Below are 23667 nucleotides of genomic sequence, written 5' to 3'. Positions count from 1 at the left end.
GATCTACCTACCTACTTATCTATCTATTTATCTAGCTATCTATCTGTCTATACATCCATCCTATCTATCCATCTATCGCTCTATCTATCTATGAATGAATGACAGATCTTGCTCTGATTCCCAAGCTGCTGAAGTGTGATGGTGAAATCATAGCTCACTGCAATCTTGAACTCCTGGGCCCAAATGATCTACCTGCCTCGGCCTCCTGAATAGCTGACACTACAAGTGTGCACCACCATGTCTTGCGAAAATGATTTTCTTTGTGGAGATAGGGCCTCTGAATGTTGCCCAGGCTGGTCTCAAACTCCAGACCTCAAGCGATCGTTCCACCTTGGCCTCCCAAAATGCTGGGATTACAGGCTTGAGCCACCAAACCCATCCTTTGTCAATACTAAAGTGAGTGTAGCCACATGTCTTGTTTTCAACTACTCTTATCCACCTAGCAACCCTAAACGCCTGATCCCCCAGAGGGGCTGATTTCAGGCCGCTTTGATCTTTGCTATTCTGATCTTCATGGGGAAAATGCAGGCCTTCCCTTTGGGGGCCCATCCACTTTGTTCATCTCCTTAAGACACATTTACCACATAGTACTGGAAGGATTTATTCCATGTCTGTATTCCCAGCGAGGGGATGGGATGCTCTCTGTGTCCCTAGCACCCAGCAGTGATCCTGGAACATGATAAGCGTCCAATAACTGTTCTGCCCTAGGACAGGGGGGCGGTCGCTTTGCTGATGGGCTTCCCCAGGGCCTCTTCATGTCCTTGTTCCATAGGCTGTAGATAAAGGGCTCAGCATGGGGATGACCACCCCACACATGAGGGCGGCTGCTTTGTCCTGGGAGGAGCTGGGGGATGCAGGCTGTAAGTACACAGCAAAGATGGTTCCGTAGCACAGGGACACCACAGTGAGGTGTGAGCCACAGGTGGGTAAGGCTTTCCACTTGCCCCGAGCAGAAGGGATCTTAAAGACTGTCCAGAAAATGCAGATGTAGGAGAGAAGGATGCAGGAGAGTGGGCAATGCCCGTGACGACGCCAGAACCCAAGATCACCAGCTCATTGGTGTGCGTGTCTGAGCAGGAGAGCTTCAGCAGGGGCATGAGGTCACAGAAGAAGTAGGAGAATTCGGAGCCGGCACAGAAGGTAAGTTGAACCATGAGGCAGGTGTGTACGAGAGACTGGATGTTGGTGATCACCCACGGTGCCCCCAGCAGCAGCCCACAGACATGGGGGCACATGGGGACCGACTAACGGAGCGGGTGGACAATGCCACAAAGCGGTTAATGGCCATTACTGCCAGGAGAAAGCTGTCCATGGTTCTGAACAGGTGGAAGGTATAGATCTGGGTGAGGCAGCCCACTAAGGGGATGGCTCTGCTCTGAGTCCTGATGGATGTTCACTAGCATCTTGGGGACGGTGGTGGAGGATCGTAGGATGTCAACGAGTGACAGGTTGGACAGGAAGAAGCACAAAGGCGTGTGGAGGTGAAAGTCCGTGAGGATGGCCAGGATAATGAGGACATTTCCGATGATGGTGACCAGGTATGTGGAGAGGAATATTGTGAAGAGGAGGGTCTGATGCTCTGGCTTTTCTGAGAGTCCCTGGAGGAAGAATTTTGAGATTTCAGTTTGGTTTTCTGGTTCCATGTATGGTCTGTGTCTAGTGGGAACAAAAAGGGAGAGAAGCCATATAGAGCCAGGGGTCAGAGATGCCATTATGGTCCCAGCTTCTGACGGAAACCTATACTGTTCTGTGAAAATTCCATCATATCTATCAAGCTCCTTTGTGTTTGGTTATCCTCAAGCCATTTTCAGGGGGCTTCTGTTGCCCCTCAAGCCAAGCCATTCATGCCTGAGGCAGTCAGTGTTTCAAGGACCTAACAGAGCTGCTCATAGTCAAACTTGGCTGTTCTCTATAAATACTTTTGCTTCCTTTAGTGGAGCAAAGCTTCATAGAAAACAAAGCCAAGTGGCTCATGCCTGTAATCCCAGCACTTGGGGAGGCCGAGGCAGGCAGGTCACCTGAGGTCAGGAGTTCGAGACCAGCCTGGCCAACATGGTGGAACCTCGTCTCCATGAGAAATACAAAAAAATTAGCTAGATGTGGTGTCAGGCACCAGTAATCCCAGCTACTCAGGAGGCTGAGGCAGGTGAATCACTTGAACCTGGGAGGCGGAGGTTGCAGTGAGCCGAGATCGCACCACTGCACTCTAGCCTGGGTGACAGAGCAAGACTCCATCTCAAACAAACAACAAATGAAAATCAAGCAGAATCAAAACCGACGAAAACCCTATGCAGTAAAGGAAACCTTACAATCTTCTGTTTTTCCTTCTCTTCCTTTGCTGTTATCTTTCCTTCTTTTTTCTTTTTCTGTTTTTTTTTTTTTTTTTTTTTTTTTTTTTTTTTTTTTTTTTTTTTAGACGGAGTTTCGCTCTTGTTACCCAGGCTGGAGTGCAATGGCACGATCTCGACTCACTGCAACCTCCGCCTCCTGGGTTCAGGCAATTCTGCCTCAGCCTCCTGAGTAGCTGGGATTACAGGCATGCGCCACGATGCCCAGCTAATTTTTTCTATTTTTAGTAGAGACGGGGTTTCACCATGTTGACCAGGATGGTCTCAATCTCTTGACCTTGTGATCCACCTGCCTCGGCCTCCCAAATTGCTGGGATTACAGGCTTGAGCCACCGCACCTGGCCTCTTTTTGTTTTTCAGACAGTCTTGCTCTGTCACCAGGCTGGAGTACAGTGGTGCCATCTCAGCTCACTGCAGCTTCCACCTCCCCAGTTCAAGTGATTCTTGTGCCTCAGCCTCCCGAGTAGCAGAGATTATAGGCACGTACCACCACACCTGGCTAATTTTTGTATTTTTCATAGAGATGGGGTTTCACCATGTTGGTCAGGCTGGTCTCTAACTCCTGACCTCAAGTGATCCACTCACCTCAGCCTCCCATAGTGCTGGGATTACTGGTGTGAGCCACGACGCCCGGCCAGCTTCCTCTTTTCTTTCCTCCCGCCACCCTCTTTCCCTTTCATCCTTTCACCAACAATATGTAATTTAAACATCAGTTTTGTGTTAAAAACAGATGAGTGGATAAAGAAAATGTAGGAATACACAATGGAGTACTATTTATTCAGCCATCGAGAAAAGAGGAAATTCTACCATTTGCGACCATATAGACGAAGCTGGAAGACATTATATAACATGAAATAGCCAGGTACAGAAGGACAGATACCACATGTTCTCACTTACATGTGGAATTTAAAATGGTCAGTCTCATAGAAGCATCGAGTAGAATGGTGGTTACCAGAGCGTGGGGGAGGGAGGTGGGTGTGAGGGAGATATTGGTCAAAGAATACAAAATTTCAATTAGATGGGAGGCATACATTCAAGAGATCTACTTGTACAGCATAGTGACTATAGTTAATAACAATGTGTTGTATACTTGAGAAACTCTAAGAGTCAATTTTATGTGTTCTCATCACCAAGAAATTATAGGCACAGATGTTCTGAGACTGATAATGGGGTCATACATTGAAAATATCATAAGTCAGGTTGGGCGCAGTAGCTCACACCGGTAATCTCAGCAGTTCGGGGGGCTCAGGCGGGTGGATCACCTGAGGTCGGGAGTTTGAGACCAGCCTGGCCAACATGGTGAAACCCGGTCTCTATTGAAATACAAAATTTGCCAGGCGTTGCAGCTCATGCCTGTAATCCCAGCTACTTATGAGGCTGAGGCAGGAGAATCACTTGAACCTGCGAGGCAGAGGTTGCAGTGAACCGAGATTGTGCCACTGCACTGCAGCCTGGGCAACAAGAGCGAAACACTGTCTCAAAAAAATAAAATATCCTAAGTCAAAAATGCATTGAACATGCCTACCAAACATTACAGCTTAGCCTAGCCCACCATAAATGTGCTCAGAACACTTACATTAGCCGATAGTTAGGCAAAACCATCTAATACAAAGTCTATTTTATTCTATTTAATTTATTTTGAGACAGGGTCTCACTCTGTCACCCCGGCTACAGTGTAGTGGCACAGTCACAGCTCACTGTAGCCGGTACCTCCTGGGCTCAGGTGCTTCTCCCACCTCAGCCGTCCTCGTAGCTGGCACAGGTGTTTTTATTTTGTCCTCAGCCGTGATGATATCCGTAATAGATTAAACCTTCTTAGGAGGCAGTTTCTTTCTTCCCCCCCTCCCCCGCTATTGGCTGCTCAGCATGATTTTTATCTTTTTTAATGTTTATAATTTTATTTTAAGTTCTGGGATACATGTGCAGGACGTGCAGGTTTGTTACATAGTTAAATGTGTGCCATGATGGTTTGCCTCACCTATCAACCCAGCACCTGGGCATTCAGCCCCACATCCTGCATTATTCTGATGAGAAGCCAGCTTCTCTCTCTTTCTTTCTTTCTTTCTTTTCTTTTCTTTTCTTCTTTTCTCTTTTCTTTTTTTGAGATGGAGTCTCACTGTGGCACCCAGGCTAGAGTGCAGTGGTGTGATCTTGGTTCACTGCAACCTCCGCCTCCCAGGTTCAAGCGATTCTCCTGCCTCAGCCTCTTGAGTAGCTGGGATGACAGGCATGCACCACCACGCCCGGCTAATTTTTTGAATTTTTAGTAGAGACGGAGTTTCACTGTGTTAGCCAGGATGGTCTTGATCTCCTGACCTCGTGATCCACCCACCTCGGCCTCCCAAAGTGCTGGGATTACAGGCGTGAGCCACTGTGCTGGGACAATTTTTGTATTTTTAATAGAGATGAGGTTTTGCCATGTTGGCCAGGCTGGTCTTGAACTCCCCAGCTCATGCCATCAGCCTGCCTCACCCTCCCAAAGTGCTGGGATTACAGGTGTGACCCACCCTGCATGGCCATGAGCATTTACAATTCTTATCTCTCTTAAATCTTGAGCAAGATTTAGGGCTTGCTGAAGTGGGATCAGAATGTAAATAGAGAACATAGCCTATAGATAGGCCTGTACAAGAAAGGATATGAACGACCCCAAGGTTTTGTGAGAGTGATGGAAAAATAAAAATAGCTGCCACAAGAAGCAGGGCACTTGGAGGTTGATGAAATGATGAAAAAGGTTTTTAAGGAAGGTTAGCAGCATAATCTCCTTGGTGATCCCGAGAGACCTTCAGCAAAGCCCTATGTTACTTTTCAAGGCTTTTTAGCGTTGGATCTGAGGTTTATGCAAAGCGATGCTTGTTTTATCTCCAGGTTGCAAAGAATACTGTGATTCCCTTCCTGACAATGTATCTGTAACAGTCCTCACTTGTTGACTTGGGTTGCGCAGAGCAATGATTCTCAACCTTGAACATGCTTCAGGGTCTCCTGGAGGGCTTGTTAAGACACAAAAAGCTGGCCAGCATAGTGGCTCACACCTGTAATCCCAGCACTTTGGGAGGCTGAAGTGGGGGAATTGCTTGAGACAAGGAGTTCAAGACCAGCCTGGCCAACAAAGTGAGACCACCCCTCCCCACCCCACCATGATCTACAAAAAAAATAAAACAATTTTCTGCTCATGGTGGTATGCACCCATAGTCTCAGCTACTCAGAAGGCTGAGGTGGGAGGATCCCTCGAGTCTGTGAGTTCCAGACGAGCCTGTGCAACATAGTGAGACCCCCATCTCTACAAAATAAAAAATTGGCTTGGCATGGTGGCATACATCTGTTAGTCCTAGCTACTTGGGAAGCCAAGGCAGGAAGGGTCGCTTGAGCCCAGGTGTGGGAGACCATCTTGGGCAATGTAGAGAGACCCCTGTCTCTACAAAAATAAAAGTAGCCAGGCACGGTGGCATGTGCCTGTCATCCCAGGTACTCGAGAGGCTGAGGTGGGAGGATCACTTGAGCTTGGGAGGTCGAGGCTCCAATGAACTATGATCATGCCACTGCACTTTAGGCTGGGCAACAGAGCAAGACCCTGTCTCAAAAACGAAAGCAAAAAACAAAACAAAAAACTCCCTCCAAACCCATTGCACACAAAAAGCTAAGCCCTTTCTCTGAAGTGTCTGGTATAAGAACCAGCATATAGAAAGATCTGTACAAGAAAGGATATGAATGACCCCAAGGGCACTTCTAGACAGTTCACAGAGGATGCTGGTGCTTCTAGCCCACAGACCACAGCTGGGGAGCTGCTGCATTGGAGAAACCTCTTTTTCGAGACCTCTCCTATCTGTGCAAATGTCTTGCAACTGGAGACCCTCAGTAGTTTTCCTCCACATGTCCTGCCACAGAGGGTCTGCCTTCTGCGTGCTTTGTACACTCCGAGTCTAGAATTGGTCGCAGTCTCTTCTCTCTCTCTTTTGGCATCCAAGGAGCCAGATTCCTCTCCTCCACCCCATCCACCCTCACCCCCCAGCTCAATCCCTTCCCCATCCCTCATTTGCTCACCAGGATGGCATCACCAAGGGAAGTGTCTCAGGAAGCCACCTTCTCCACCAACTGCTAGAGGATCCCGACGTCAGCAGTAAACCCCCAGGAAAGGCATGAGAGGCTACTCACCTGTGATCGCTGGGTGAGCCTGATGTCTATGGGAAGGACTCACATGTGTGTCCCCCTAAGACTGGGAAGGTGAGTGAGGGGCCAGGGGCACAGCAGGGTATTTATATTCTGGGGACTCTAGGAGACTTCATCCCCATAGCTCCTTGTTAAGGAAGAGGATGCTAATTATTTTGTTTTTCCTCTTTGCCACATGTTCTTTTGGACATGGGTGTGCGTTGGGATCATGAGGTAGGTAAGAAGAGGAAACAGTCTCCAGGGATTCACTCTCACTAGGACATCTCTCTAGGGTCTCCTCCTAGCTCAGACTGCGCTTCATGGAAGCAGGGAGGTCTGGGAGGTCCCTGCCTTCAGTAGGGCACTCAGATGCCTCAAGCTGAGAGGCCCTTTCATTCAATGCATCATGGAAAAAACTGGTTCATTAAGGAAAGCGCCAGAAAACTATCAAACTATCAATAAATAGACATTGAATAAATACATTTATCAAACACTTTTTTTTTGACATGGAGTTTCACTCTTGTTGCCCAGCCTGGAGTGCAATGGCACAATCTTGGCTTACTGGAACCTCTACCCCCCAGGTTCAAGCGATTCTTGTGCCTCAGCCTCCCGAGTAGCTGGGATTACAGCCATGTGCCACCACGCTCGGCTAATTTTGTATTTTTACTAGAGACAGGGTTTCTCCATGTTGATCAGGTTGGTCTTGAACTCCTGATCTCAGGTGCTGGGATTATAGGCATGAGCCACCGTGCCCTGCCTTTTTTTTTGAGTTTGAGTCTCATTCCGTCACCAAGGCTGTAGTGCAGTGGTGCAATCTTGGCTCACTGCCTCTCAGGTTCAAGTGATTCTCCCACCTTAGCCTTCTGAGTAGCTGGGATTACAGGCGCCCACCACCATGCCCAGCTAATCTTTGTATTTTCAGTAGAGACGGGGTTTTACCATGTTGGCCAGCCTGGTCTCAAACTCCTGACCGAAAGTGATCTGCCTTCCTCAGCCTCCCAAGCCATTGTGCCCAGCCCATAAATCATTTAAAAAAAATAGTTGTTTAATTTAAAACAGTTTTTTTTTTTTTTGAGACGGAGTTTCGCTCTTGTTACCCAGGCTGGAGTGCAATGGCGCGATCTCGGCTCACCGCAACCTCCGCCTCCTGGGCTCAGGCAATTCTCCTGCCTCAGCCTCCTAAGTAGCTGGGATTACAGGCACGCACCACCATGCCCAGCTAACTTTTTGTATTTTTAGTAGAGACGGGGTTTCACCTTGTTGACCAGGATGGTCTCGATCTCTCGACCTCGTGATCCACCCGCCTCGGCCTCCCAAAGTGCTGGGATTACAGGCTTGAGCCACCGCGCCCGGCCTAAAACAGAGTTTTGCACATAAAAAAAGGTTTTGCACAGGTTGAACACAAAGTGCCTGGAGGTGGTGGTGGGAAGATCAGGTCATAGGAGGGTGGCTCAGGTGCCCCAAGCATTAGCCAGGGGTGATTTGGATTGTGTCAGAAATATCAAGTGATAATGACGGAAAAGGGAAAAAGGATGGCAACTGGTTGCTATCCCAGAGGAAGGGGCAGAGGGCTCACCCAGCCATCCACAGTGGGATCCATGCTACGCGTTCCTGGCAACGGCTCCCCTAACTCCCTCCCGCCCGGGCCCCGCCCCTCACCCGGGCCCCGCCCTTCACGCAAGCGACCGAGCCAATCGTGCGCGGCGGCTGCTGAGGTGGAGGCGGAAGCAGGTGGAAGGAGGCGGTGGCGGCGGAGAGGCAGGATGGCGCGCCCGTCCTCCTAGGAGTCAGGGTGCCGCGGTGGGAGCTGGTGGCCCGACACCCGTGTGCACCGCCGGAATCTTGCTCTCCATCTGCGCCTACCATGTGGAGCGGGAGGAGCGGGACCCCGAGCACCCGGCCTTCTGCGACCTGGGGCCCTGGGTGAAGTGCTTCGCCGCCCTTGCCTCCAGGTAGCCACTGGGGCGAGGGCGGAGGCTCGGGGAGGGGAGCGCACGGCGGGAGCTCGGGCCTGGGCCGTCGGGGAACGGGCCGCGGGGGAACGGACGAGGTAGGGGCCGGGGCCAGGCGGGGGACGGCGGCTTGGCGCTCTTGCCCTAGGGGCGACCCGAATCCAGGCCGCCCGGCGGAGGTGGCGGGGCCGCGAGGCCGCCAGGGCGCGATGAGGTGATAGAGTGCAGCTGGGAGGCCGGGGCGGTCGGGGTGCGGTCGGGCGGGCGGGAGCTGCGCTGGGCTGGAGCGGAGGGTCTGAGGAGGGCGGGTCCCGGCCAGCCTGACAGGTTTCCTGGTTCTCGGGAGGCGGGCCGGGGGTGTGGGACCCTGTCCGCCGCCCCCGCGAGGCCCCCGACCACCTTTTGTCCCCCCATCGCTGCAGCCGACGCTTTGGGGCCGGCGCGGACTCAGGGTGCTTGCTTTTCCCAGTGTCTTCCTGGGGCTGGGACAGGTGTTTCCGAGGTCAGGCCTCTTTGTACTCCAGCGCTAGTGAGAATTTGCAGACTGCTGGGACGGTGACATTTGCGGGCAAACACGAGTTTGACTCTACTCTGGAAGAAGATCCCGGCACTTAACATGCCTGATTTCTTGGATTTCCCCTCGTATATTTCAGTGTGCCAGGAGGGGGAAATGGTCTGAGTTTGTGTCTGAGTTTAAGCTTCATTGGAGTAAAGGACCAGTATATTATGTGTATGGTGGTGGTTTAGGCATTGGGATGACTTTTAAACGTTATTAGTATAATAGAATGGATACCCACAGCAGATTAAAAACACACGCTTTGCTAAACTTGAGCGATTGGTTTGTGTTACTGATCATTTCAGGTTTTTTTTTTTTTTATGTTGTAATTGGTTTGTCTGTTACGTTTTTTTTTTTTAATTTTTATTTTTAGAAAGAAAAAAAATAAGGAAAAGAATAAAGAAGAGGAAGAAAGAGAAAGAGGAAGAGGGAGAGAGAATGGGGGTATTGCTTTGTTGCCCGGGCTAGAATGCAGTCTAAATATGGGTATGCCTATAATTGTCCTTAATAATGGAGACATGAAAGAGAATGAGGGAAGAGAATAACAAACAAGGAGCCAACCAACATTTCGTTTAAACTTCTAAGTTGGTATGATGTGGTACTGATAAGAGTGTATATTTTGTGTAAAGTGGAGAGTTCTATAAATGTTAATTACGTTTACTTGTTCCAGATCTGAGTTCAAGTCCTGGATATCGTTGTTAATTTTCTGTCGCATTGATCTGTCTAATATTAATGTTGAAGTCTCCCACTATTATTGTGTGGGAGTCTAAGTCTCTTTATAAGTCTTGTATGTCTGGGTATTCCTGTATTGGGTGCCTATATATTTAGGATCTTTAACTCTTCTTGTTGTTGCGTTGATTCTTTTATCATTATATAATGTCCTTCTTTGCTTCTTTTGATCTTTGTTGCTTTAAAGACTATTTTATCAGAGGCAAAAATTGTAACTTCTGCTTTTTATTTATTTATTTTTGCTCTCTGTTTGGTTTGGTAAATCTTTCTCCATCCCTTGTTTTGAGTCTTTGTGTATCCTTGAATGTGAGATGGGTCTGGATGCAGCATACCGATGGGTTTTAGTTTTTTGTCCAAATTGCCTGTCTGTCTTTGAATTGGGGAATTTAGTCAATTTAAATTTAGAATTAATAATGATATATGTGAGTTTAATACTGCCATTTAATATTAGCTGGCTATTTTGCCCATTAGTTGATGTAAATTCTTCATTATATTGATGTTCTTTACTTTTTGGTATTTTTTAGAAAGGCTGATACTGTTTGTTCCTTTCTATGTGTAGTGGTTCTTTCAGAAGCTCTTGTAAAGCAGGCCTGGTGGTGATGAATTCTCTGAGTGCTTGCTTGTTCACAAAAAACTTTATTTTTCCTTCACTTATGAAGCTTAGTTTGGCTGAATGTGAAATTCTTGGTTGAAAGTTCTTTTCTTTAGGGATATTGAATATTGGTCCCCACTCTCTTCTGGCTTGTAGGGTTTCTGCTGAGAGATCTGCTGTAAGTCTGATAGGCTTCCCTTTATGGGTAACCTGACATTTCTCTCTGGCTGCCCTTAGTATTTTCTCCTTCATTTCAACCCTGGTGAATCTGACGATTATGTGCCTTGGAGTTGCTCTTCTTGAGGAATATCTTTGTGGTGTTCTATTACCTGGAGTTGAATATTATCCTAACTTACTAAGTTGGGAAAATTTTCCTGAATAATATCCTGAAGCGTATTTTCCAGCTTGGATTCATTCTCTTCGTCACATTCAGGTACACCTATCAAGCGTAGATTAGGTCTTTTCACATAGTCCCATATTTCTTGGAGACTGCTTGTTCCTTTTTATCCTTTTTTCTCTAATCTTGTCTTCTAGTTTTATTTCATTGAGTTGGTCTTCGACCTCTGATATCCTTTCTTCTGCTTGATCAATTCGGCTGTTAAAACTTGTGCATACTTCACGTAGTTCTCATATTGTGTTTTTCAGCTCCATCAATTCACTTATTTTCCTCTCTAAATTTTGTATTCTTGTTGACATTTCGTCAAACCTTTTTTCAAAGTTCTTAGTTTCTTTAGATTGTGTTAGAACAAGTTCTTTTAATTCACAGAAGTTTCTTATTATCCACATTTTGAAGCCTGCTTCTGTAATTGGAACACACTCATTCTCCATCAAGCCTTGTTTCGTTGCTGATGAGGAACTGGGATCCCCTGCTCAGGAAGAGGCGTTCTGATCTTGGGTATTCTCAGCCTTTTTTTGACTGTTTTCTTCCCTTCGTTGTAGATTAATTCATCTGTGGTCTTTATAATTACCTTCTTTGTAATTGGGTTTCTGAGTGGACGTCCAACTGACTGATTCTCAGCGCCGAAATCTGAGCAACCCACTGCACCGCTAAATCAGCAGCGTTAAGATTGATGGTGCTTTTCTGACTCTGCACCAAGAACCGATGCTCCGAGGCGCCACAAAACCGCCTCGCCGCGCTGGCAACCCGTGGGGCTCCTCCGCTGGGAATCTCCTGGTGCGCGAGCAATAAGAATTCATGTGAAGGTGTGGCGTCCTCTCGTTCTTTGCGTTTTCACTGGGAGCTACAATCCCGAGCTGCTGGTGATCAGCCATCTCTGTCGCTGCCTGTTACGTTTCATTTTAACGCATTAAATTTTTCTAGGCAAGTTACTTTGAAAAAGGGAGGAATTTACATTTTAAAGGTCGCTGCTGTTTTTTGTTTTTGTTTTTTTGGGGGAGAATGAAAAACAACAGCAGTTGAAGGAATGATTTCAGAATTGATAGATTATGATTTTAATAGAGACTATGTCTAATATTGAGAAGTTTGTTAACATGTTTGTTAACAGTACTCACATTTCAGCAATTTCTTCCCCTCTTGTTGATTGGTAAATTGGTATGTAGACAGAAATGTATAGCTCACTAGTTTATTTCGACTCACATAATTGTTGATTACATGAACAAGTTAGCATTGGAGTTTGTCTTGTTATTGGTTACAAGCTGCAGGGTGCGGATCTTTCCACTTAGCCTTCTCATGGACGAGATACTCTATCTCATTTGCTCATTTTTATTTTTATTTTTTTTTTTTGAGACAGAGTCTTGCTTTGTCACCAGGGTGGAGTGCAGTGGTGCAATCTTGGCTCACTGCAATCTCCGCCTCCTGGGTTCAAGCGATTCTTTCGCCTCAGCCTCCCGAGTAGCTGGGACCACAGGCGTGTGCCACCACGCCCGGGTAATGTTTTTGTATTTATAGTAGAGACGGGGTTTCACCGTTTTGGCCAGGATGGTCTCGATCTCTTGACCTCGTGATCCGCCCGCCTCGGCCTCCCAAAGTGCTGGGATTACAGGTGTGAGCCACCGCGCCCGGCCCTCTCATTTGCTCTTAAATCAGAATCCTGTAGCTTTTTACAGGGGAAATAATAATCACGTGGCCAAGTGAGACATTTTGAAAATGCGTTTAAAATGTAGGTATTAGTTTACAGGGGAAAATACATAGATGTGACAAAAAGCTCACATTTGTTGTTGGTGGTTATTCTGAACCAAGGTAATAGGCTGATTAGACTCTCAGATACCCTCTGAGAAATATTGAGTGTCTTTTATGCAAAATTTTTTTATGTTGTTTTCACTTTGGGAAAGGACTTTTAATCTCATAAATACCTTCCACCTGAAGTTAATTGAATAAATGTGTAAGGAAAATGTGTAGCAGCATATTTCAAGTATTTAAGAAACAAGAACTAAAAATAACTTTTGATCCTAGGTTAATATGGAATTTAAGCAGAATTATTACCAACTTTAGATTTTTTTTTTTTTGAAACAAGTAGTCTAAAATAAATGGGCCTTTTAACATTGGGGCATGGAAGGAGTACTTTACTGTATGCTTAAGTTCTTAAAATTGACTTTTTTTTAAAAAAAAAGTTTTGAACCATTTAATAAGCATACACTCTAAAGATACTCAGTTATATATCCTGCAAGAGCTGCATATTTGTGTATCATAAAACATCAAGAAGTATATTAAAAGTATATATAAGTACATGTAAGACTAAAGGTAACTGGATCTCTTTATGGTTTAAATTTGAATTTGATATGTTGCGACTGAAAGTGTTGTTTCAGTGTGTAGCTGTGGACATAAAATAGTTTAACTTAGATGCTTGTTAAAGGATAGGTAAAATTAAGATATGCTAATAAGAGTAAATAACTTACTTGCTATCAATACGGTGAAATTAAGAAATTTGTTCAGTTTGATCAGCCTGTGTATAAAGTACTTGCAAAAATCAAGTAGTTTATAAACTACTCATTTAATAAATTAATTTACAGGTCAACTGATTTTGGAAATAGTTTATAAACAGGCTGATCAAAATCACATATGTATATATACATATAATCACATATATACATATATAGACTAATATTCATTTGGAAATAGGTTGACAAAACATTGAAAGTTTTTATTTTGTCAAGCTGAAAGAGACTTTAAATGAAAGCTGATTACTTGGACACCTCAACTTAGTTGCTTTTGAGTAGTGATTGCCATGTAGCAGTACTACTCAAAGATGGGTCTCTCAGGAAAAGATAGTTCGAGCCGAGGCCAGGTGTGGTGGTTCACGCCTGTAATACCAGCACTTTGGGAGGCCAAGGCAGGAGGATCACCTGAGGTTGGGAGTTTGAGACCAGCTTGACCAACATGGAGAAACCCCATCTCTACTAAAAATACAAAATTAGGTGGGTGGGTGTGGTGGTGCACACCTGTCATCCCAGCTACTCTGGAGGCTGAGGCAGGAGAATTACTTGAACCCAGGAGACGGAGGTTGCAGTGAGCCGAGATCACACCATTGCACTCTAGTCTGGACAAGAGTGAAATTCTGTCTCAAATAAATAAATAAGAAAGTTTGAAGCCACTTGGCTCATGCCTGTAATCTCAGCTCTTTGCGAGGCTGAGATGGGTGCATCATCTGAGGTCAGGAGTTTGAGACCATCCTCACCAACATGAAGAAACCCCGTCTTTACTAAAAATACAAAATTAGCTGGGTGTGGTGGTGCATACATGTAATCTGAGCTACTTAAGAAGCTGAGGCAGAAGAATCACTTGAACCCGGGAGGCGGAGGTTGTGGTGAGCCGAGACTGCGCCACTGCTCTTCAGCCTGGGCCACAAGAGCGAAACTCTGTCTCAGAAAAAAGAAAAAAGTTTGAGCCCAGAGAAAAGTTAACAGATGAAAAAGATTCTGAAGAGAGTCCTCTTCCAGGGTCCAGTGTCAGCACATGGTTTTGGATTGCTTATACTCAACTTTATTCTCGTTTCATATCTCCAAATGTCCTAATCCAAACAGAATAAGGTAGAGGTTAAAGAGAGAATCTTGAGGGGGCATGTGTTATCTGTGTGTAAAGTCCCATATTATTTTGGGGCCATAATGATGTTCAGAGCCAGACTTTAGATTTCTAAAGAAATATTTTCCCAAAATTAGGAGGCTGCAATAGAAATGCTGATTTTTTTTTTTTCTTTTTTTTTGAGCTGGAGTCTTGCTCTGTCACCATGCTGGAGTGCAATGGCGTGATCTCAGCTCACTGCAGGCTCTGCCTCCCGGGTTCAAGTGATTTTCCTGCGTCAGCTTCCTGAATAGCTGGGATTACAGGTATGTGCCACCACACCAAGCTAATTTTTGTATTTTTAGTAGAGACAGGGTTTCACCATGTTGACCAGGATGGTCTCAATCTCTTGACCTGAGCCAGGGTGCTTAGCCTGATTTTTTATTTTTACCAGGTACAGCCAATACAAACAAATATCACACCACTATCTCCTGTCACCATCATTTCTTTTAACCAGGTGTCCCAAAGTACGGCCTGCGGGCTGCATGCGGCCCCCTGAGGCCATTTATCCGGCCCCCCACCGCACTTCAGGAAGGGGCACCTCTTTCATTGGTGGTCAGTGAGAGGAGCACAGTATGTGGCAGCCCTCCAGTGGTCTGAGGGACAGTGAACTGGCCCCCTGTGTAAAAAGTTTGGGGACGCCTGCTTTTAACAAAAGGATATTTTCACTCAAACAATTTGAAAGAACAGAATCTCTCACAATAAATTTTATTTTTTATTTTATTTTTTTTGAGACGGAGTTTCGCTTTTGTTACCCAGGCTGGAGTGCAATGGCGCAATCTCGGCTCACCGCAACCTCCGCCTCCTGGGTTCAGGCAATTCTCCTGCCTCAGCCTCCTGAGTAGCTGGGATTACAGGCACGCGCCACCATGCCCAGCTAATGTTTTGTATTTTTAGTAGAGACGGGGTTTCACCATGTTGACCAGGATGGTCTCGATCTCTTGACCTCATGATCCACCCGCCTCGGCCTCCCAAAGTGCTGGGATTACAGGCTTGAGCCACCGTGCCTGGCCTATTTTTTATTTTTTTTGAGACGGAGTCTTGCTCTGGCATCAGGCTGGAGTACAGTGACAGGATCTTGGCTTACTGCAACCTCCGCCTCCTTGGTTCAGGTGATTCTCCTGCCTCAGTCTCCTGAATAGTTGGGACTACAAGCATGCACCACCACGCCCAGCTAGTTTTTGTATTTGTAGTAGGGACAGGGTTGGCCAGGATGGTCTTGATCTCTTGACCTCGTGATCTGCCTGCATCGGCCTCCCAAAGTGCTGGGATTACAGGCATGAGCCACTGCACCTGGCCAGAATAAAAGATCTTTTTTTTTTTTTTTTTTCCATAACATTAATCACTAGTTTTCTTTCTTTTTTATTTTTTATTTTATTTTTTTATTTTTTTTCCTTTGAAGAAAAAAAAACAGGAAAAGAAGAAAGAAAGAATAAATAATAATAAAAAAAATGAAGAAGAGGAAGAAAGAGGAAGAGAAAGAGGGAGAGAGAACGGGGGTGTTGCTTTATTGCCCGGGCTAGAATGCAGTCTAAAAATGGGTATGCCTATAATTGTGCTTAATAATAAAGACATGAAAAAAAAAATGAGAGAAGAAAATAACAGACAAGCAGCCAACCAATATTTCATTTAAACCTGTAAATAGGTGTTATGTGATACTGATTAAGAGTGTATATTTTGTGTATTTAAAATGGAGAGTTTTATGAATGTTAATTAAGTTTACTTGTTCCTGATCTGAGTTCAAATCCTGGATATCGTTGTTAATTTTCTGTTTCATTGATCTGTCTAATATTAATGTTGAAGTCTCCCACTATTATTGTGTGGGAGTCTAAGTCTCTTTATGAGTCTTATGTATCTGGGTATTCCTGTATTGGGTGCGTATATATTTAGGATCTTTAGCTCTTCTTGTTGCATTGATCCTTTTATCATTGTGTAATGTCCTTCTTTGCTTCTTATGATCTTTGTTGCTTTGAGGTCTATTTTATCAGAGACAAAATTGCAACTCCTGCTTTTTATTTATTTATTTATTTTTGCTCTCCATTTGGTTGGTAAATCTTTCTCCATCCCTTTGTTTTGAGTCTTTTGTGTATCCTTGCATGTGAGATGGGTCTGGATGCAGCATACCGATGGGTTTTGGCTTTTTTTGCCTGTCTGTGTCTTTGGATTGGGAGATTTAGTCGATTTAAATTTAGGATTAATAATAATTTATGTGATTTTACTACTGCCATTTAATGTTAGCTGGCTGTTTTGCCCATTAGTTGATGTCAATTCTTGATTATGTTGAAGCTCTTTTTGGTATTTTTTAGAAAGGCTGATACTGGTTGTTCCTTTCTATGTGTAGTGGTTCTTTCAAAAGCTGTTGTAAAGCAGGCCTGGTGGTGATGAAATCTTGAGTGCTTGCTTGTTCACAAAAGATTGTATTTTTCCTTCGCTTATGAAGCTTAGTTTGGCTGGATGCAAAATTCTGGGTTGAAAGTTCTTTTCTTTAAGGATGTTAAATATTGGCCCCCACTCTCTTCTGGCTTGTAGGGTTTCTGTTGAGAGATCTGCTGTGAGTCTGATAGGCTTCCCTTTATGGGTAACCTGACCTTTTTCTCTGGCTGCCCTCAGTATTTTCTCCTTCATTTCAACCCTGGTGAATCTTGCGATTATGTGCCTTGTGGTTGGTCTTTTTGAGGAATATCTTTGTGGTGTTCTCTGTATTACCTGGAGTTGAATATTGTCCTGCCTTGTGAGGTTGGGAACGTTTTCCTGAGTAATATCCTGAAGCGTATTTTCCAGCTTAGATTGATTCTCTTCGTCACTTTCAGGTACACCTATCATACGTAGATTGGGTCTTTTCACATAGTCCCATATTTCTTGGAGACTTTGCTTGTTCCTTTTTATCCTTTTTTCTCTAATCTTGTCCTCTCGTTTTATTTCATTAAGATGGTCTTGGACCTCTGATATCCTTTCTTCTGCTTGATCAATTCGGCTGTTAAAACTTGTGCATACTTTGTGAAATTCTCGCGTTGTGTTTTTCAGCTCCATTAATTCACTTATATTCCTCTCTAAATTGTGTATTTTTGTTAACATTTCGTCAAACCTTTTTTCAAAGTTCTTAGTTTCTTTGCATTGGGTTAGAACAAGTTCTTTTAATTCCCAGAAGTTTCTTATCATCCACCTTTTGAAGCCTGCTTCTGATAATGGAACACAGTCATTCTCCATCAGACCTTGTTCGTTGCTGATGAGGAATTGTGATCCCTTGTAGAGGGAGAGGCGTTCTGGTTTTGGGTATTCTCAGTCTTTTTAGGCTGGTTTCTTCCCTTCGTTTTAGATTTATCCATCTATGGTCTTTGTAATTACCGTCTTTGTAATTGGGTTTCTGAGTGGACATCCAACTTGTTGATTTGAAGCGCTGAAATTTGAGCAACCCACTGCGCTGGCCAAAACAGCAGCATTAAGATTAATGGTGCTTGGCCGGGCGCGGTGGCTCAAGCCTGTAATCCCAGCACTTTGGGAGGCCGAGGAGGGTGGATCACGAGGTCAAGAGATTGAGACCATCCTGGTCAATATGGTGAAACTCCGTCTCTACTAAAAATACAAAAAAATAGCTGGGCATGGTGGCACATGCCTGTAATCCCAGCTACTCAGGAGGCTGAGGCAGGAGAATTGCCTGAACCCAGGAGGCGGAGGTTGCGGTGAGCCGAGATCGCACCATTGCACTCCAGCAGCCTGGGTAACAAGAGCGAAACTCTGTCTCAAAAAAAAAAAAAAAAAAAAAAAGATTGATGGTGCTTTTCTGACAATGCACCAAGAACCGCCAAACGAAGGCAGCGGCAAAACCGCTCGCTGGCCACAAGAGTCGCGCTGGCGACCCATGGGGCTCCTCCGCTGGGAATCTCCTGGTGTGTGAGCAACAAAAATTCGTCTGAAAATGTGGTGTCCTCTCGTTCTCTGCACTTTCACTGGGAGCTACAATCCCGAGCTGCTAGTGATCAGCCATCTTGGATCTCTCTCCCAAAAGATCTTTAAATGGAATCATTTAGTTACATTAAAAAGTTTACTTTCCTCAGGCCTGTAATCCTAGCACTTTGGGAGGCCGAGGTGGGTGGATCACCTGAGGTCAGGAGTTCAAGACCAGCCTGGCCATCATGGTGAAACCCCATCTTTATAAAAAAAAAAGTTTACTTTCAAATCAGGCTGGCTAACATGGTGAAACCCTGTCTCTACTAAAAATATAAAATTAGCTGGACGTGGTGGTGTGCACGTGTAATTCTAGCTACTCCGAAGGGTGAAGCAGGAGAATCACTTGAACTCAGGAGGCAAAGGCTGTGGAGATGGTGCCATTGTGCTCCAGCTGGGCTACAGGAGTGAACCTGGGAAGCAGGGAGCCAAGCGCCACTGCACTTCAGCCTGGGTGACAGAGGGAGACTCCTTCTCAATAAATCAATAAATTAATTAATTTTCTGTTTTAATTTCTAATGTGATAACTATAATAGCTGTAACCCATGTTAACTAAAGCATTTTAGAATCTCAATAGTTTGCAGGAATGTCAAACCAAAAAGAGAATCACTCGTCTAGTTTTATGTCTTGCTATCTAGTGGATAATAAATCTTGGTATGTGTGGTGCTGTGCCATGTGCATTTCGCCACATACATTTTAGAACCAGCTGTGATGTTCCACAAGAATACCTGTTAGGATTTTGATTGGAATTGTCTTGAATCGGTTCGGAATAATGGGAATTTTTTGTTTTGTTTTTAGTTACACCTACTGTAATGGGAATTTGAAATCTTTATACCATTGAATCTTCTGATTCATAAACATGATTTCTCCATGTGTTTGGATCTTTAATTTTTTTCTCAATATTGTTATATAATTTTCTGTATAAAGGTTTTTCACATTTTCCAAACAGAATTTTTGAAGGAAAAAATTCTACTTAGAAATAAACTGGCCAGGCACAGTGGCTGTAATCTCAGCACATTGGGAGGGAGGCCAAGGTGGGAGGATCACTTGAGCCCAGGAGTTTGAGACCAGCTTGGGCAATACAGTGAGACCCTATCTCTACAAAGAAGTAGTAAGATAAACTTAATAATTCACAAGAATTAACAAGAAAATGAAATGTACTTCTAAAAAATATTATACAACTTTACTGAAGCTCGTAAAGAATTGAATAAATGCTAAAACATTTTGTTCTTGAATAGGATAGCTCTCACATTGATAAAATGTTGGTATCCCCTCTAATTTGCTGTATTTTATATTGTTAGAAAGACACTTTTTTTTTTAAAAAAAAAACCTTTTATGATTTCTAAAGTTAAGGTATGCCTTAAAACTAATGACATCTTCCAGGTACTTCTGGCCATGTAGTAATTATGAAGATAGGTTAGGAGCATCTTAACCAATTTATTTTACATAATTTTCCTTTCATTATAAGCACAAGTCAAATGTAATATGAAAACAGAAGCGTTTAAGTCTAAAGAAGCTCTTTCAATTGGCATAAAATAACCATGCATCTTCTAAATTTAGTGAATTAGGCCAGGCACAGTGGCTCATGCCTATAACCCAGCACTTTGGGTGGCTGAGGTGGGAGGATTACTTGAGGCCAGGAGTTGGAGACAAGCCTGGGCAATATAGTGAGATGCCATCTCTGGGGGAGGAAAAAAAAAAAATATTTATATATATATATATATAGTAAAAAAATATATGTGTGTATATATACACACACATATAATTTGTGAATTTAAAGTAATCTCGATTAATAATAGGCTTTTTAAAACTTGAGTCTTATGTGAAAGAACAAAAATGAAATTTTTTCACAAAAATTATGAAACTGTTCATGAAGGGGATATCAGTGCTGTCAAATATTAAAGTGTATGTTGAACCCAAACCAGTTTGAGCATCAGATCACTGGCACAGAGTTGAGAGCACTGAAGTAGCCTCATTGATAGGAATGTTTTGTGTGGTCAACAGTGGTATATGATGAAAATAGTGAATTCTTTAGTAAATAGTACTGGATGAACTGAGTAGCCATTTGGGAAAAAAGAGAACTAGCTTGTTACTCACTTTTCTTTTTTCTTTTTTGATATGGAGTCTCTTTCTGACCCAGGCTAGAGTACAATGGTGTGATCTTGGCTTACTGCAACCTCCACCTCCTGGTTGCAGAAGAGATTCTCCTGCCTCAGCCTCCTGAGTAGCTGGGATTACAGGCATCTGCCACCACGCCTGGCTAATTTTTTTTGTTTTTGTTTTTAGTAGAGACAGGGGTTTTACCACATCAGCCAGGCTGGTTTTGAACTCCTGACCTCAAGTGATCCACCTGCCTTGACCTTCCAAAGTACTAGGATTACAGGTGTGAGCCACCAAGATTGCACCACTGCACTGTGTTCCAGCCTGGGCGACAGAGCGAGACTTCTTGTCTAAAAAAAAAAAAAAAAAAAAAATGCAGGCAATCTAGACGTGGCAAAAACTCTAGTGTAAACAAAATTGGAACTTTAGTGATAAGCTGGGAAAAAGTAGTTGCCATGCAGCCTGTTCAAAGGGCTAATTTCCTTTAGAAAGCAGGATCGCTTGCCGATAGACAAGGCCAACAGCTCATTAGACAAGTGGGCACGTTAAAGACAGTTCAAAGGAAAGACAAGTGGCTTTCATACATAACTGTATGAAATGTTCCTCAGTTTCAGTAGGTATAAGAGAAAAGCAAATTGGAACTGTACTAAAAGCATTTAAAAAATATCCGATTAACCAAGATTAAGAACTTTGATTCGCTGTTGGCTAAGGTGTAGGAAAATAGTTGCTTCCATGTATTAATGGTAAGATTCTAGACTCTATGGAGAGCAATTGAATAATATTTATTAAAATTTAAGACTGCACATACCTTGTGTAGTATAGATAAGTTTAGATAAGTTGTGATATATTTACATAATGGGATATTATAGAGCAGTAAGAATGAATGAATTACAATTCAGACAGCATGAATGACTCACAAACATAATGTTAGGTGAAAGAGCCAAACACAGAAATACATGTTCAAAAACAGACAAAATGAATGGTTGTATTAGAAGTCAGGGTAGTATTACTCTTGTGGAGCTCACTGGATGGAGACATGAGGGGCTTTTGGAGGCTTATAATCTTGTTATTTTTGTTCTTTGTCTGTGTTAGGTGGGATTATATTGGGAAAATTCATTGAGCTATGAACTTAAGAATTATGTACTATTCTGAATGTATCCTATACTTCAATATACAGATTTTTATGTAAATAAAAATAGCGTGCATACATGTAGTCACACCTAAAGAATGCACATAACTTTTTGTTTTAAAAGTTTTATCCTAGGCTTATAACATATATTAACACACACTCTTGCATATGTGGGGGTTAAAAATAGCATGAAGGTATTCATTGCTGTGTTTGTAAGCACAAAAGTTCGAATAAAACCTAATTACTCTTAAGTAGGGAACTGGTAAAATAATTGATATAGTCATACAGTGGATTAGTAGCAGCTCTTGAGTTGCTTGATATGAAGTAATTTAGTAAGGTGTCTAAGGTATAGTAAATGAAAAGACGAAAGTGCGTGAACAGTACATGTAATATGGTACTATTTGTGTATGGGTGTGTTTTATCTCAAAAGGAATATATTTGCAAACATACGTAGATATAATATATTTGGAAAGATAAGACTATATCCTAACACTGGCTGTCTCTGAGGAGTGGAACTGAGTGGCCAGAAGGCACAATTGGGTGATACTTTCTATACTAATTTGTGACTTAAATTTTTAATTGTGATAAAATGCATATACCAAAACTTACTACCTTAAAACATTTTTAAGAGTCCAGTTCAGTAGTGTTAAGTATATTTATATCATACAACCAGTCTCCAAAACTTTTTCATAGCCATTAAACAAGTGCTTAATACTTCCCCCTGCCCTCGGCAGTCACTGTTCTACTTTCTGAGTCTATCAGTTGGACTGCTCTAGACAGCTCATGCAAGTGGAATCATGCAGTATTTGTCTTTCTGTAATTGGTTTGTTTCACTTAGCACAATGTTCTCAAGGTCCGTACTATTTTGTGACTTTTGAATTCTGTACATTTTCAAAAGAGCATTAAAGTAAAAAGACATGACATTATTTAGAGCTGGTTAATTACATGGTAAGAAGTTGATGGCTGGTGTGTCTTTTTCATTTCAACCAATATTAAATGCCAGTTTGGGCAGCAAAACAACTTTATGCCAAAGCGCCACTTGAAGCTGGGTTTATGACATGTTTTTGCTTTTGTCCTCTATGGGTACCCCCAAAATGCAGGCTCAAGTCCCCAGCCTCTTGACTCTGCTCAGCGTTTTCCCTCCTTGGCTTACTGTCCAACTTTGGCCTGCTCTTCCAAATCTCCCTCTTTTCCCCAGGAACAAGCTGCTTCTATGTCAAGGGTATGGCTTCCTCCTTGCAGATTTTCCTCACATCTCTGACCTTGAAAAAGGGGTTTTTTTCATTTTGCTGGCTTTTTAGTGTGCCTTTGAGATCATCATTCTAAAGCCCTCTGTAATAATATTGTTTCTCATGGATTGAAATTCATTGTTTACAGTAGGATTTTTGACTAGATGTGGGAACAGAAGAACAAGTTGAAATGACCCTGAAGCTTACGGGAGGACTGGGTATCATTAACTGGCACAGAGGGAGAAAGACAGGCTCTAGGTGGAAGATATGTGACTTGCTTTTGAAAATAGTGATGTGAGATTCTGGCCTGCAAAAACAACTGGAGTGACGAGCTAGAAATGGGGACTTAAAAAATAGGGTGGGTGTGTGTGTGTGTGTGCGCGCGTGCACATGTGTGTGTGTATTGAAAATACAGAAAAATAAAATGTTACCCATAACACAGATCATGATTCTTAATACTTTAAGTGAATTAACTTCTGTTTTTCTCCTCTGGTTGTATGTGTATAAAAGTATTTATATAGCTAGTGTGGTGGTTCACACCTGTAATCCTAGCACCTTTGGGAGGCTGAGGCCAGTGGGTCACTTAAGGCCAGGAGTTCGAGACCGGCCTGGCCAATGGTGAAACTCCACCTCTACTAAAAATACAAAAATTAGAGCTGGGTGTGGTGGCATGTGCCTGTAGTCCCAGCTATTTGGGAGGCTGAGGCACGAGAATTGCTTGAACCCTGGAGGCAGAAGTTGTATTGAGCCAAGATTGAGCCACTGAACTGCCTGGGTGACAGAGCAACACTCTGCTCAAAAAAAAAAAAAAAAAAAAAAAACCAAACACATCTCTATATATTTATATTTACATATATGCATACCCCCACCCCCCCACATACACACACACTTTAAAATGTAGAAATTATATTTTGTATTCACCTTTT

The 23667-nt window shown here is 43.4% G+C and overlaps 1 pseudogene; it reads right to left on the bottom strand.

Annotated features, from left to right (window-relative positions):
* Nucleotides 1-577: 577 nt before the first annotated feature.
* Nucleotides 578-1643, bottom strand: LOC120362682 (olfactory receptor 1I1-like; annotated as a pseudogene).
* Nucleotides 1644-23667: the final 22024 nt, after the last annotated feature.

The sequence above is a fragment of the Saimiri boliviensis genome, chromosome 14 (genome assembly GCF_048565385.1).
Source record: "Saimiri boliviensis isolate mSaiBol1 chromosome 14, mSaiBol1.pri, whole genome shotgun sequence".
In the NCBI taxonomy this organism is placed as follows: domain Eukaryota; kingdom Metazoa; phylum Chordata; class Mammalia; order Primates; family Cebidae; genus Saimiri; species Saimiri boliviensis.
Note: the sequence above shows the minus strand (reverse complement) of the source record. Positions and strands in the feature narration are given on the sequence as shown.